The sequence below is a fragment of the Lissotriton vulgaris genome, chromosome 3_1 (assembly GCF_964263255.1).
Source record: "Lissotriton vulgaris chromosome 3_1, aLisVul1.2, whole genome shotgun sequence".
Classification (NCBI taxonomy): Eukaryota; Metazoa; Chordata; class Amphibia; order Caudata; family Salamandridae; genus Lissotriton; species Lissotriton vulgaris.
This window is the reverse complement of record NC_141689.1, coordinates 961,697,036-961,711,921: the sequence shown is the minus strand read 5'-3', so window position 1 is coordinate 961,711,921 and position 14,886 is coordinate 961,697,036. Positions and strand designations below refer to the sequence as shown.

The 14,886-nt window shown below is 42.8% G+C and overlaps 1 protein-coding gene and 1 long non-coding RNA gene across 10 annotated transcripts in view; both read right to left on the bottom strand.

The window, feature by feature from the left end:
* Positions 1-14,886, bottom strand: part of TLE1 (TLE family member 1, transcriptional corepressor) — a 160,124-nt gene that overhangs the window by 63,920 nt on the left and 81,318 nt on the right. The gene's annotated exons all lie outside the window — the stretch shown is intronic.
* On the bottom strand, positions 8,739-14,076 carry LOC147727271 (uncharacterized). Its single transcript, XR_015309318.1, has 3 exons — positions 13,639-14,076; positions 12,708-13,182; positions 8,739-9,220 (listed from the first exon to the last, which is right to left on the bottom strand). It is a non-coding gene; the product is annotated as an uncharacterized LOC147727271 (long non-coding RNA).

The window sequence follows — 14,886 nt, the reverse complement described above, 5'->3', positions numbered from 1 at the left end:
ATTGAAGCAAAGTCTCTGAACAAGTACAAACAATAGGCACACAATCACAGTTATCAACAGCAAACATTTGGATCCAACAATCTGCACTCAAGCGTCTAACAGGGAAAGGAAGTCCCTTAGGGGTTAGAGGTACTAAATTTGGAATTACTTTACTGTAACCTCGAGACCAGAACCAACTCGTGCAGTTCGGGATTCTTTTCCACTAAAGCTCAACCAATGATTGGTCTGGATTCGAACTAACAGGAAACGTTAGCTCTGCATTATTCTGCTGAAGCAAGACCTGTAAAGTGGTCTCTAGTGGTGCAAAGTGGTCTCTAGTGGTGCGAAACAAAGTTCCGAAAATAATGGTTTCCTTTCAAATTAAAAAACAAAACCAACATCTTGCCCATAGGACGCGGCAGTCTAATCTGATCTCCAACATGTTTAACACAGAATATAAACAACAATGTAGTGAACAGACCAGGGCATGGCAGTGGGGATAAAGAACGCACTCCAATATTGGGCCCTTATAACTCCATGGAGCTCAAATCTTCAACAGGGGGGGGGGGGGGGGAGAGGTGAGCGAGAGAGAGAGAGAGGTGAGAGAGAGAGAGAGAGAGAGAGAGAGAGAGAGAGAGAGAGAGAGAGAGAGAGAGAGAGAGAGAGAGAGAGAGAGAGAGAGAGAGAGAGAGAGAGAGAGAGAGAGAGAGAGAGAGGTGTGAGAGAGAGAGAGAGAGAAGCGATTATATTCCCCAAAAGCAAAAAAGCAATGAATCAGACCTAGTCACATTGTTCAATGTGTGCATATTCACATATTTATGAAAAATCCCATTCATTAGGAGTGTTTTGCTTCACCCATCGACTAAAGAGACTAGATGGGACAGGGAGACCTGTACAGATGGATGTACACTACCTCAGCTGAGGTGCACAGTTTAAGGTCATTGTGGAAAAGCCACACCAGAATGCCACCAAGAAGGAGCGCAGTTTCTCTGGATTATCTGTCATACTTGCACTCGATTCCTCTGATGAGGTTCTTTTTCATTTAAGGGAAAGGTTTCAAAAGTGGTCAATCGTTAATAAAATAGTACATAAATGACTGCCTTCTTTTTCCTACCATGAGTCATATTGAGACAAATTCACTCTACTACTTACAAAAGCCTAGGCAAGGAGAGTGGAGGTATTGCTACAATCAAAAGGGAATAGTCATTTCTGAACTTCAGGACCAGAATCTGGTGTTAATCTTAGACTTCAGCAACAGGAAATGCTAATGGCAGCATGGCACAGGTGAAATGCGATTGTGGACCACTTCGGGAAATATCAGCACCAAGTGAATCTGAAGGCTTTGAGGTGGAGAAGCTCTTGTGGATTATTCCCCAATTGCCTTGATAGGACAGTTGCCATTTCCTTGCATGTCTTTCAAAATTATAAGGAAATGCATCTTGCAAGTACTAAATTTGGAACGTCGGCGAGTATTTAAAGCAATCAACCAACCAATTTTGGAGACCTAAATAACACATTCATAGTTTAGAGTAGAAGGATAAGGTACTGGTGCATCAATTTAAGCTTGATGCGCACTGAAGACTTTTCAGACCAAGAATTTTGGACATGTGCAAATAAAGTGCCTTTAAAGCTTTGGACACAAACTAGATGAAATCTTCTGACCAACACTGGTGGGAGAAAAGGGTCCTGTAACTGTAGTGTATGGAATCCATGCTGTGGGTGGATGAATTACAACAGTGGGCTTCACCCACTGAACAGTGCTACTCTGAGTCCTTTTGGATTCCAAGTACATTAAGATACATCACTGTGCAGATGACCAGCAACTCTAGCATGACACAATGTTGGATATCACAAATATCTGCCTCAACACCAACTCTACGGCTTATCTCAAACTCTACACAATGACAAGTGAATTTCCACAAATCACATCACAGACTAAACAACCCATTTAAGGTTGGCTGAGTGATTCTAGAGGTCTCTGCAACCAATTTGCTTAACAATGGCAAGCCACTTGGCTTCCCAAAAGGTCACCTACTGTAGCTTTAAAATCAACCACAACGCTGGCCACGCAGGAGATGGCCGACTGAGTGACGAGCTCCGCCGCGGGACGGACCCTTGAAGGGATATTCCCACTTACCTCTAGTGTCTGAGTCTTCTTTTTGTGTGCCGCTGGAGGACATGCAGAGGGTCTCGGTGGCTTTCAATTTCGAGGAGACGGCGCATTTCAGCGTTCCCGCCAGCCGGTGAGGTGTTTGCCCTGCTCCTTTCTGTTGCCGCATTCCGAGCGCTACATGCCGATTTGGGCCGCGCCTCTTCTCTACACAGGGCCGCGCCTCCTCACATATTGCGCATGCCTGGAGTAACAACGCCTCCTCCTACTGTTGTGGAGTGAGGTGTCTCTTGACACTGCCGGCAATGTTTTTTTTTCTCCTATCTGACGGTACACTTCTGATTATTCTACAAACCAGCGCTTTCTATTGATGCAGCTCCTCAGCCTTATTTCACTCCCTGTCTCAAGGGCTGTGTTCTCGGTTCCCAGTCACTTTGGATTATTCCAGCACAAAATAATTTTTGGAGAGCAAAATTTGATTATATTTACTGTTTTTTCTTCATTATAGGCAATCTCCTCATTGTATTGACTTCGAGCCGACACTTACATTGCTTTCACAGGGCCAATTGTTTTCCACGCTCTTAGAAGCAGTGTCATTCTCCTTCAAAGAATTTGTTTTATTGCCTCACAACATGGCCATGAGTATTTCCTCATGGTAGTGAAATATGTCATTACATTGCTGGAATGTCTTCCTGCAATGTAAGAGCTGAAGAAACTAAATCGATTAGAACAGACCTCAACACTTTTAATACAAGAATTGAAACCTTAGACTAAAATACTGGCCATGGAGAGTCGTTTGGACTCAGTTCAAACCTCAGATCAAGATCTTTTTCTTCATAGCAAAATCTTTGATTTGGAAGATCGCAGTTGCAGAGACAATATCCGTTTCTTTGGATTTTCAGAGAATATTGAAAGGCATAACATGAAAACGTTTCTCTGTGATACTCTTCCACCAATGACTGGTATTTCCTTTGCTCCACCTCTTGAAATACAACACGCTCATAGAATTGGTCCTCCACGTTCTGATCCTTCTGCGAGTCCAAGACCAATTATTGCTGGTTTTTTTCGACATGAACAAGTTAGACAAATTCTATCTGTAGCCCGTACACAGGGTTCCTTTCTATTTCAAGGTCATTCTATTCATGTGGCTGCAGACTTCTCTAAAAGACGGAAGGCATTCCTTTCGATGCGAACTCAACTACGTCAGCTAGACATTAAATATGGTCTATTTGAGCCTGCACGATTTCGTATTACCAGAAATGGAGAATCCATGGAGTTCTTTGATCCTGCACTTCTGCAACAATTCCTGGATAATATCAACTCAAGATATGGAAACGCAGCCTTCCCAGTGTACTCCGTCTCAACTGTCTTCTTCCTCTTCACATAAACCGCCACAGCTACCACATACTCCCAGTTACTCTAGGCAGCGTGGTAGAGATTTGAATAGACTTACTCGTTCCTCAGATGATAAGGCTTCAGTTTTGCTCTCTGTCTCTATTCTTACAAAGGAACCACAGAGGGATAAATCTAGATCGCCTCTTAAAACACCTTCAGAAGCGGACTGAATGATCTTTTATTGCTTACTTGTTTACTTGACTGAATACTCCTTTCCTGTTCACCTGCATACTTCTGTGATTTGTTCAATTGTTCATTTTGATGCTTTATTGTATTATATAATGTAGTTACTTCTGCTTCCTATGTCATATTGCAGTATCTGCTTTAATGTTATTGCGTAATTTCACATTAGCACCATTTCCTGCTTTTCAAACGCATATCTCCCTACTACTGTACTGTTTATTGCATGTTCAGGCTAAAGTATTTAACATCTTGCATGTCCTTTCTTCATTGTGGATTCCCTCCCTTTGGAGATATTAGCATTATTTAATTTGGCACTGCATATTTATTATTCTTAGTTATTCAAGGGTTGTAGTTAGTATTGCTATTTAATTGCTTTGTGTCTGTAGGTAAGCGTGGTCTTCTTTATTTCTAAGTTCCAATATCTTATTATACATGCTTTCCTTTCCTTTTAATCTCCCTCCTTCTTGCTTTATATATTCCATTCTGCAACTTGTTCTCTCTTCTTGTATTTTGTCTTTTATGCCTCTCTAACCTTAGTTAGTCTCTTGACTATTTATGTCTCACTCTTGTTTTCATTAATTCATGGATGTTTTTCTTTTTTCACATTACCTCTGTTATGTATTATTGCTTCCTTCTTTTTCAAGACTTTTTCTTTATTCATTGCAATATTCTCTTAATTTTTTATCATAGTTATATCACATTGAAGCTCTCAGTCTTCCTATTTCATGGTTTTATATTACACTGTTATAGGTTATAGTTTATTATGGTTCTGATAATGTTGCATTGAATACTTTACATTTTGACATTTCTCATATATTCCATATTATCCTTCATTTACTTGATCCGTATCTTTCTCTCCTCAGATGGGGTCCTGTCCAACAGCGTTGCTTTAGTGCGCCCAGGCCCGTGGTTAACAGTCTCGGTTCGTCATCTATCCTCTTATCTTATTTTCTCTCCACTTCCTCCATCTCCCCCACCCTATTTATCTCTTCTATTTATCTTTACTTTTTCTATACAGAATATTTACTTTGCTTTTCTAAATTTCTCACATCCTTTTATTCTTTCTTTTTCTTCCTTTTTATTTCTCAATTAGTTTCTCAGACTTTTACACACTTTGTCTTTTGCTACCCAGAGTAACCCTCTTCTCCATTTTCCCTGTGCCCTTATTTCCTCCCTTTTTCTCAATTCTGTTCTTGAATTCTTCTACCATGTCTCCGACTCATCCTTTATCAGTGGTTTCCTGGAATGTTCATGGTCTCACCCACTATATTAAAAGAAAGAAAGTTCCCTCATATTTGCATTCTAAACATGTGGACATTGCTTTACTGCAGGAAACACATTTGGATGATATTGAATCTAATAAACTCAGTAGATTGGGTTGGAAGGGTTATTCATAGTAGTATTTCCAAGACTGATCCCACCAACTCTAATCCTGTTCATAAATGTGGTGTAGCTATTCTTATCCGGAAGTCACTCCCCTTCACGATTTCCAAGACATGGTCTGATCCAGAGGGTCGATATGTTGTTGTTAAATTGAAAATTGGAAACTCTTTATTTGTCTCGGTTCTATATACGCTCCAATTGGTGCTAAAAAAAACAATTTTTTTCTTAGACTGAATTGTCTTCTTACAGAAATCAATGCCTCTCAATTCTTCATTGGAGGGGACTGGAATTTGGTTCAAGATCCTATCCGCTTTGATAATGTTAAAGCTTCTGATAGAGCCATTTTGCAAGATATTCTTGCCGACAATGGTCTAGTTGATCACTGGGGGCTTAGTCACCCACAGGATAAAGAGTACACATTCTTCTCTTCCGCCCATGGCACATTTTCTCGTCTAGATTATTTCCCTCTTTCACAAAAGGCAGTTCAGTTGGTTACAGATTCGGGAATCTTAGAAGCAGCCATATACGATCAGTCTCCTGTTCTTCTGTCCCTCGATTTGGGTCTCTCTAGACCAGGACGCAAACCTTGGAGAATGAGCATACACAAATATAAGACACCTGAAGGTAAACTTCTTTTACAATGGCACCTTCAAGATTATCTCACTATTAACAAGAACTCAATTTCTTCTAAGTGAACAGTCTGGGCAGCAGCTAAAGCGAACATCAGAGGTCAATTAATGTGCAATGCTGCTCTTATTAACAAAAACAATGCTGCCAAATAAACAGAATTTGAACAGGACATTCAACATTTTTCCCATTTGTATGTTTCAAATCCTACCATACAGAATCATAAGTTTTTGAAACAGGCACGAATGTCTCTTAATAGTCTTTTTACATCTAAGGCCGAATATGCCTTGCAAAAAACGAAAGGGAGACATTACGAACAGGAAGAAAAGGCTGGTCGACTATTGGCTGCACAATCGCCTCAGAGGAAGGCTGCTATGGCGATTCCAGCTATCAAATCTAGTCACGGCGACATGCTTACTAGGCCTCAAGAAATAGTTGAAGAATTTGCTTCTATCTATAGATCTCTTTGCTCCCCGAGCGATCACATAGATAAAGCTAAAATGTCCAACTTTTTAGATCAGGTAAACCTTCCACGACTTTCAGATGACGGCAGAGCTTTACTTGATGGTATTATTACAAAAGATGAGATTTCTTCGGCTATATCTGCCTTGCCGTATAATAAGGCCCCTGGAGAGGATGGTTTCCCTCCCGAGTTTCATAGATGGACTGGTCAGAATATGATCGATACTTTACATGCCGCGTTTCTGGAAGTTGATGAGGAATCCTCTTTAGGATCCCTTTCTAACAAAGCAATTATAGCTGTCTTACCAAAACCTGGCAAAGATCCCTTGCTGTGTGGCAGTTATCGGCCTATACCTCTCTTGAACTCCGATATTAAAATACTAGCTAATATTCTTGCATCCCATCTTCGCAAAGTTTTACCTTCCTTAATCCATAATTCTCAATTGGGTTTTGTTCCGGGTCGTTCATCTCAGAATCATCTCCGCACTTTGTCCCATGCCTTGTGGTCAGCTAAAAACTTCACAGAAGATGCTTTGATTCTTTCCCTTGATGCTGAAAAAGCATTTGATCGCATTGAATGGGAATCTCTTTTTACATGGGCGATCAATTTATTGATAAAGTGTGTTTGATATATGATAGTCCACTAGCTCAAGTTAACTGTGGTGGTTTCTTATCTACCCCCTTTCCTATTCAAAGAGGCACTTGGCAAGGTTGCCCGTTGTCCCCTCTTCTTTTCCTCTTGGCGATGGAACCTCTGGCTGCGGCAATACGACAATCTAATGAAGTTGTAGGTGTTCCTCTTCCAATTGGCCATACAAAAACTTACTTGTATGCCGATGACATTCTTCTCACTCTTACTGACCTCCCCCGTTCTCTTCCCACCCTTCTTCAAATTATCAATGATTTCTCCTCTTTCTCACGTTATAAAATAAATTGGGATAAAAGTGAAGCGTTACCCATGTCAATTGGTACTACGAAGACAGCAATTTCTGGATTGCCTTTTCTTTGGCAACCGTCCTGTCTTAAGTATCTAGGAATATTAATCAATAGAGGCTTGGATAATATGGTCACGGATAATTTGACTCCTTTATTTACACAAAGGGACTTTGATAAATGGAAAGCTTCGGGACTATCTCTTTGGGGAAGAGTTCTAGCAGTTAAGATAGTCACTTTACGATTCCTTTATGTTTTAGGTATGCTTACTCTTCACATTCCTCTAGCTACTCTTCGATCCATGGACTCCAAAATAAAACTTTTTTTGGGGTACGGTTAAGCCACGTCTTGCTATTGCCAAATTGAAAGCCCATTAGTTATATGGGGGTTTGGGTCTTCCCTCCATTGAGCACTATTCACTTGCCCTTCATATCTCTCAACTCTCATCTTTTCTACCCAAATCTAAAGATATTCCTCAATGGGTACTAATTGAACGTCACCTTTTGGCTCAAGATTTAGGATTATCCCTTTTATACGGTACAGGATCTAGTTCTTCTGATCCTAAAAACCATATCTTATCTGCAATGCATAAATCTTGGCAGAGAGGTCACAGCATACTAAAATCTAACTCGCGAATTCACATTAAAGTTCCCCTATGGCATAATTCAGCTATTCGTATTGGTGGTCGTACCTTGTCCTGGTCTTTATGGAAAGAGGCTGGCATCTATTCCATAGATCAACTTGTACATGATGGAGATTTTAAATCTGTTCCCCAAATTTGTGAGGAATTTCATCTACCACTTTTACAATCCTCTAGATATATCCAACTTCAACAATGTATTACAAAACACTTCGGCTCTCCACCCGAACTGCTTCCAGTATCTCCCATTTTGTGTTATTTACAGTTGTGGGGGAATTTTAAAGGAGTGACTTCTGGTCTTTATAAAACGTTTCTACATACTCTCTTCTCACAGCCTCTCTCACATACTCTTCAGATGAAATGGCAATCTCGTTCATCAATTATGTACTCCAATACTCAATGGGATCAAATTTTAGAAGGATTACATAAATGTGTTTGGGAAGCTCGTCTTAAATTCTGTATCTTTAAAATTCTTCATGAATGGCATTGGTCTCCTGCTAAGTTACACCAAGCCAAGTTGTTATCGCATACTTCTTGTTGGAGCTTTTCTGCTTCTGGTTGTGACAAATCACACATCATTTGCGAATGTCCCCGTACCAGATCCTGTTGGCTTTTTGTGGGGAAGACCTTGACTTCTACAATGTCACTAACATTACCTTTTACGCCGGCCACCATTATTCTACATGATTCGAGGTTTCCCGAAACTTTCTAAACCACAAATACGCCTTCTTCATACTGCTTTGGCCACGGCCAAAATCTGTATCCTAATCTCCCTCAGCTCCGTCTCAGGATGAATGGCTGGTGGCAATGATGCAAACGGCTTTACACAAACGCACAATTTACAATCTTCAGGACCAGGCTTCCATTTTTCTCCAAAGTTGGTCCCCTTTTTTGGAAACCACGGTAGATGGTGACTACATCTACTCCTTCTCCTACGCATACTATTTCTACTTAATTCTATTTCTTCAGTGGTAACTTTTCAATTACTTTACTCTAGCTATCCTTTCCCTCCCCTTTTTCCTTATTCCTACCCTCTCCAACATGGTTACTCTGGTAATTTCCTACTTTATTTTCTTTTTTCTTTCTTTTTTTTATTTACTTATACCAAGATCTGTCCATTACTCTTTCTATTGTTACCTTATATTGGATTATGGAATATATGTTATTCATTATTTCCTCATATATGTCCTACTCTGCATAGGATTTCTTATTACTTGTATTTTCATTCATTTACTATGACATTTTTTGCTTGGTTATCGTATTTGCATTTTCTTGACAATTTCAATAAAAAATTTCAACAACAAAAAAAAAAAATCAACCACAACAATACCATATTCGATATAGATGTCCTGCTGCTCAAATCTTAAATCTCAATGGGTCTCCCAAATACATCAACCTTTCCTCTCAGATCCACAAATGGCAAGGCCATCACCATGGCTCGATGTATGGCCAGACGAGCCATCACAGGAATGTGGGGGAAAGAACAGGCACCGGAATACAGCGCTTGGCTCAACAATCATTGAGAGCGGCTAGGCATAGAAAAACTCTTGGCAGCTCTGGAGAAACAAAGGATCACTTTGAAACAAGCATTTACAATGCAATGGTTTCGCCTTTGGAAAAGTTAGAGCTATTGGCATTGTAAATGACAAAATTTGTATTTATGTGTTGGTTTTGAAAACAGATAAATAAATGGCATTGTCATTTACATTGCCATTAGCTTAATCTCTGCAGTCACTCTGCAGTCCCTCGCACTCCCTAGCACTCTGCACTCCCTAGCACTCTCTAGCACTCTGCACTCCCTAGCACTCTGCACTCCCTAGCACTCTGCACTCCCTAGCACTCTGCACTCCCTAGCACTCTGCACTCCCTAGCACTCTGCACTCCCTAGCACTCTGCACTCCCTAGCACTCTGCACTCCCTAGCACTCTGCACTCCCTAGCACTCTGCACTCCCTAGCACTCTGCACTCCCTAGCACTCTGCACTCCCTAGCACTCTGCACTCCCTAGCACTCTGCACTCCCTAGCACTCCCTAGTCACTCTGCACTCCCTAGTCACTCTGCACTCCCTAGTCACTCTGCACTCCCTAGCCACTCCAACAGGGAATATGAACCTGCAAAGAGGCAACAATCCTGGTTTTTCAACACAGTGGAGCCGTGTGACTTGGTGAAATTTGGCAAATACTTAAGCCTGCTACAAGTATAATTTAAGGACATTAATAATACTGATCACTGCTCCAATTAAAATCACCAAAACAGTGAATTTTAACGTTTTATATGGCAGGTTTAATCCACTTGGATAGATCTTTAAAATGTTTTCATTAGCCGCTCTCTGAGCCCATGATTTGAGAACTATCTGCTATATAATTCCCAGTCCGTATGCACTGTTGTGCACACGTAAATTAATTTGCACAGTAATTAGCTGATATTAAGCCACAGGTATTATTCATGATTCCCAAATTCTCCTGACATTGATTTAAAATCTGTCCAAAACTGCTATATATTACTTACATTACCTATGCTTGCGATTAAAACAATATGCACATGTACTGTTTGCACAGCTAAGGTATTTTGCATAGCAATTATCTGGTTTCTAGCCATAGGTATGTTCACGATTTTGACATTTTTATGACATTACTTAAATTTGGCATATAAAAGGTAGTTTTGTCTGGTTAACTTAGAATCTATCTGCCCTCGGAGTTATATCTACTTGGCTGAGCTGCAGTGATCTACCCTGACCAGCGCACTGGCCAACTGAGAGAAGCCATTCAACAGTGAAACGCTGCTCGTCAGCCAGACCCTGAAAGTCGCATAACAATGAAGAACTAGGTTACCAGTTGTCTCCACACCAAACCCTGGGAGAGAGGGACCACCTCTATAATTGATGCCTGATGGGGAGAAGAGAGAGCTCAAGAAGCCGCGTGGAGGGAACGGCTCCCAAACACCAGTGGGCCCGGGATGCTCTTCTTGCTCTAGTCACGTGACTAACGTGTGTTTCAACACTTTGCAATGTTATTTTCCTTCTCACGCGTACCTAATATCTACCCAATGATCCATCACATGACGGAGTGATAGCCACGATCACAAGCCGCCGCGTTCTCCCATCTTAGGTGACATCATTCACTCCCCACTGAACTGAAGTGTAGGCATGAGATTTTAAACAGCTGTTCAACTGCACACCACTCAGCTACTGCACATACAAAATAAAGATCATTCTCTGTTACTAAAGACATAAAACTGGGCTCGTTTTCGGTCGCGTTGGACAGGCCACTAGCTATCTTCTACCCGTGGGATAGTGATGTCATACTGTGAGCCTCTCAGGACTCAATAAACAAATGTGGGCACGGTGGAGTCCCCCCTCCTGGGGACTCAGGAAGACCAATGGCAGGAAGAGCCTCTCTGGCTCGGGTTGGAGTCCCCCTCCTGGGGACTCGAAATGCACAGAAATGCCCCCTTTCGCTGGAGTCCCTCTCGGGGGACTCGAGATGCCGCCAATGCCCCTTGAGCCTCCTGGCTCGAAAAGAAGATGCCACCCGACGCGTTGGAGCGGCCCTCTGCCAACTGGGGCCGCTCGGCGAACAAATAGGAACTGCCCCCAGAGCCTTGCACAGTCACGGAGCCCCCACCAGCCCTCCTTCACTTACCGGGCGGTTCGTGGGGGACTCCGGTCCTTTCTCCTGTGTGGCGGTAGCGCTTTGCGGGGCTCTCTCAGCACATGAGAGCCCCGCCTTCACAATGCTCCCGGCCCGCTACCTGTTCCCCCGGTCCCCCATCTCGGGACCGGGCCGTCAATGGCTCGCGCTGTTTGTTTCTTTTTCCCGGCGGCAGCGAGCAGCCAATCGGTGCGCGGCGGCAGGCGGGACTTCCCTCCAAATGCGGAAGTCCCGCCCCGCGTCAGGCACCGTAGTGCCTGGCTTCCTGTTTTGCGGCGCTCGGGCCGCGGCGGTGATTCTCGGGCATTTAAGAGGGGTGGACACCCTCGAGACCAAAAGTAAACAGTGAAGCGAGGTGGGCACTCGCAAAGGGCGCCATAATCGGGGTGGCACCCGTCAATTAAGAATAAAGTGCAACGAAGCACTCGGGGGTACCAAATTACTGCAAACCCCGGAATCCAATCACCACACGGCAACAGTGGTGACGCTGCGCCGCACGGGCCAATCCCGTCGCGGCGTTTGGTGAGGGGGCTCGGCTCTCCCGTCCAATCGGAGAGCAGCGGGCTCGTTTTCGGTCGCGTTGGTACCGGCAAGGTACGGGGCCCTTCGTCGGGGGTTTACTGATCCCGGGTTGCGGTGGTGAAGCTGCACACAGGTTATTTTAGTGCGCTCTGCTCGGGGAAGGCTCACAAACCTTCAGTCTGCACCAAACACGTGTCGATGGATTCGGGGGCGTTCCCGGCGTCGCGTGACGTCGGCAAAAGCCAAAGAATCTCGGGAACGCCCCCGTGTCTGGTCCGGCATTGATGGACAGGCCCCTCGTCCAATGGCTAGGCTCCATTTATGTAGCTAGCCAATGGGACGGGGGGGCGTGTTCCAGAGTGCTTACTGTACTCAATAGATTTCTCTGGAGGAGGAGCCTAACGGCTCCGCCCCCCAGCGAAACCTAAAAACATGGGGTCAGTGCATAGATTACCCATCAATAGAATACATGAATCTCATCTGCCACAGATACTTCAAAATCCTCTGCATTACACACTTTTACCCGGGATGGAACATTTGAGTGTAAAGTGATAAGGGCACCATTTATCAAAGTCGCAGAACTGATGGGCAGCGGGGCACAAGAGGGGGGAAGGGTCTTTGGTGTTTCTTTTTTCATTATTTCAATATGTATTCCATTACTACTATAGAGATTTTACAATTGGACACTCAACAGGTCTGTGGAAGTAGGGGGAAATATGTGATATCTTTAAAAAGACGCAAGCCATAAGTTCCACAATAATAGAGGAAAGCAACAACCACTGCAGCTTTGGAATATCAAAAACTCATTTCTAGAAAGACATACAAGTTCTGATCCTCTTGCTCCTTGACAAAGGAAATGCTCTGTTGAGAGAAGATTCAGAAATCCTGCTCACACCCCAATAAAGTATCACCTTGCAGCAGCCGGTCTAATCAAAAGTCTGCAAAAGTTCAAGAGATCACACTAGCTGTCAGCGATGAGATCTCCAGTGACTCCTCATTACCTTCAAGATATGTTGCATAATTTACAAAGTACTACACAAGAAGCCACACAACCACTTTACCAGGTTCTTACACTAGTCACAGGTGACCAAACTGGAACAGGCTCATCAGAAAACTTAGATACTAATCAGTATCAAGGATTACATCAGTGCCTATATTCTCCAGGTCATCGTAATCAAGCAGTTTCATCCTCAATATCAATGTTGAATGGTTTCTGGCATAAGCACCAAGGCTATGGCTCTACACCTAAGCCGGCTGACCTCATCCTAGGACAACCATCCGAATCCAAGAGGCCACTTCTTCCACAGCATGAGAACTCGCACAGCATGAGATGTACGGTCAATAGTGACATAAATGACTGCAAACAAACATTTGCTAATGCAAATATAAAAATGTATGGGCCTTATAAAAATCCCTGCAAACTGGTACCACAAAACAAGCAGTCACGAGTATTGTAAAGCATTGGCCACTGGTAAGAAAATTCATGCAAACAAAAAAGAAAAAACATACAAAATAGTTCTTTACTGGTGGATAAGAAGACCACGAGTTATGTCAATACTGTGTGATTAAAAAAAAAAAAACTTTTTGTTAATTATATTTTTCGATGAATTCCAGTACAACCACTGGCACCATGCAGTAAACAAGTGAAGATCAAAGAACTTCACGCAATAAAAACAAGCATTTGCAATGCAATAGGCATTGTTGAAATTTAGAGCATTGGTGTTGCTAAGCTGCATAAGAAACAGACGCCATACTCTCAGAAGCGTTGCCTTTGCACAGTCAGCTAAAATAAGAGTTGATCTGCCTCGCTTTACTGCTTTGCCCCAGGTACCTGCCAGGCATGGAACTGCAACCAGAAACAATGCCCCTTTGCCGGGTATGAAATGCGCAAGCGTAATCAAGGGACCGGCTGGTTTAGCAGGAGATGGGCTGGTGCGTTAATGCAACTACTTTGCTGATGCCTTTAGGTCTTGGGAACAACAGGCTGTCAAACGAACATGAGCAACAGTGGACGAGACAGTGGGCAATGGTGTTTTGTAATACCATGCAGCATGTGCAGCCTGCCCGGAGGCTGGTGTCCTCTTGTTGACTACAATTGGTAAAGATGAAGCGCAACAGAGTATGTTAAAAAAAAAATCAAAATCCACTGTGCCGCCCACAACAAAAGAAAAAACGTGTGGCTGCCATTGGCAAAGATCAAGTGAGACATGCCTTGCGGTAGAATACATAAATAAATAACATGCTACCTTACAAGTGAATGCAACCGAAACCATAGAAAAACACACCTAAAATTACAAGATCATCATGTCGGGTAACTGTGGTTCGGGAATAAGTAGCTGTTGTGCCTGCAGTTGCAGCCCTGTCAAAGAAGTTATTAACAAAAGAGTGCTCACAAACTCAATTAAACATTCAAAGTTACACATGTAAAAGGGGGAGGTCCTTATCGGAGGTTAAAAGAGTAGAAAAGGAGGGACTTTTAAGCAAAGTAACAAAAAACTAAGCATTTACGAAAGACTCGCAAGAGCCAATTGAAAATATCGGCAGGCAATGGGCGGAGCTTAAAGCCCATATCCTGAATACAGCATGTCTCGAAGAGACAGTGCAAGCACTGCCTAGCTGAGAACTAAAAAAGTAGTCTGCCTGCTGACAGACTGGATAGTGCTATTATGTACACGGTGTGTGAAAGTGTTTATCTACATCAATTAAGATGGAGCCCTGGGGCCATTCGAGGAAACTGGCAAACCACACCTAGACGATACCTTGGAGATGTTTTAGAAACATCTGCAAGATGTACAGAGATATAAACACACCCTCAAAAACAAACCTCTCAGCAGCTAGCTCTGGAAAGCTTCAACAAACTATCCACCAGGAAACAGAGGGTAGGGAGAACAGGGTTGCGTACATAAAGTAATTGCAGAATTCTGGCCATTTTAATTTTGTTTTGAATACCTTTTTTAGCAGAGCAACAGGCAGCATGCCAGGTTCAGCAAGTTAGGGCACAG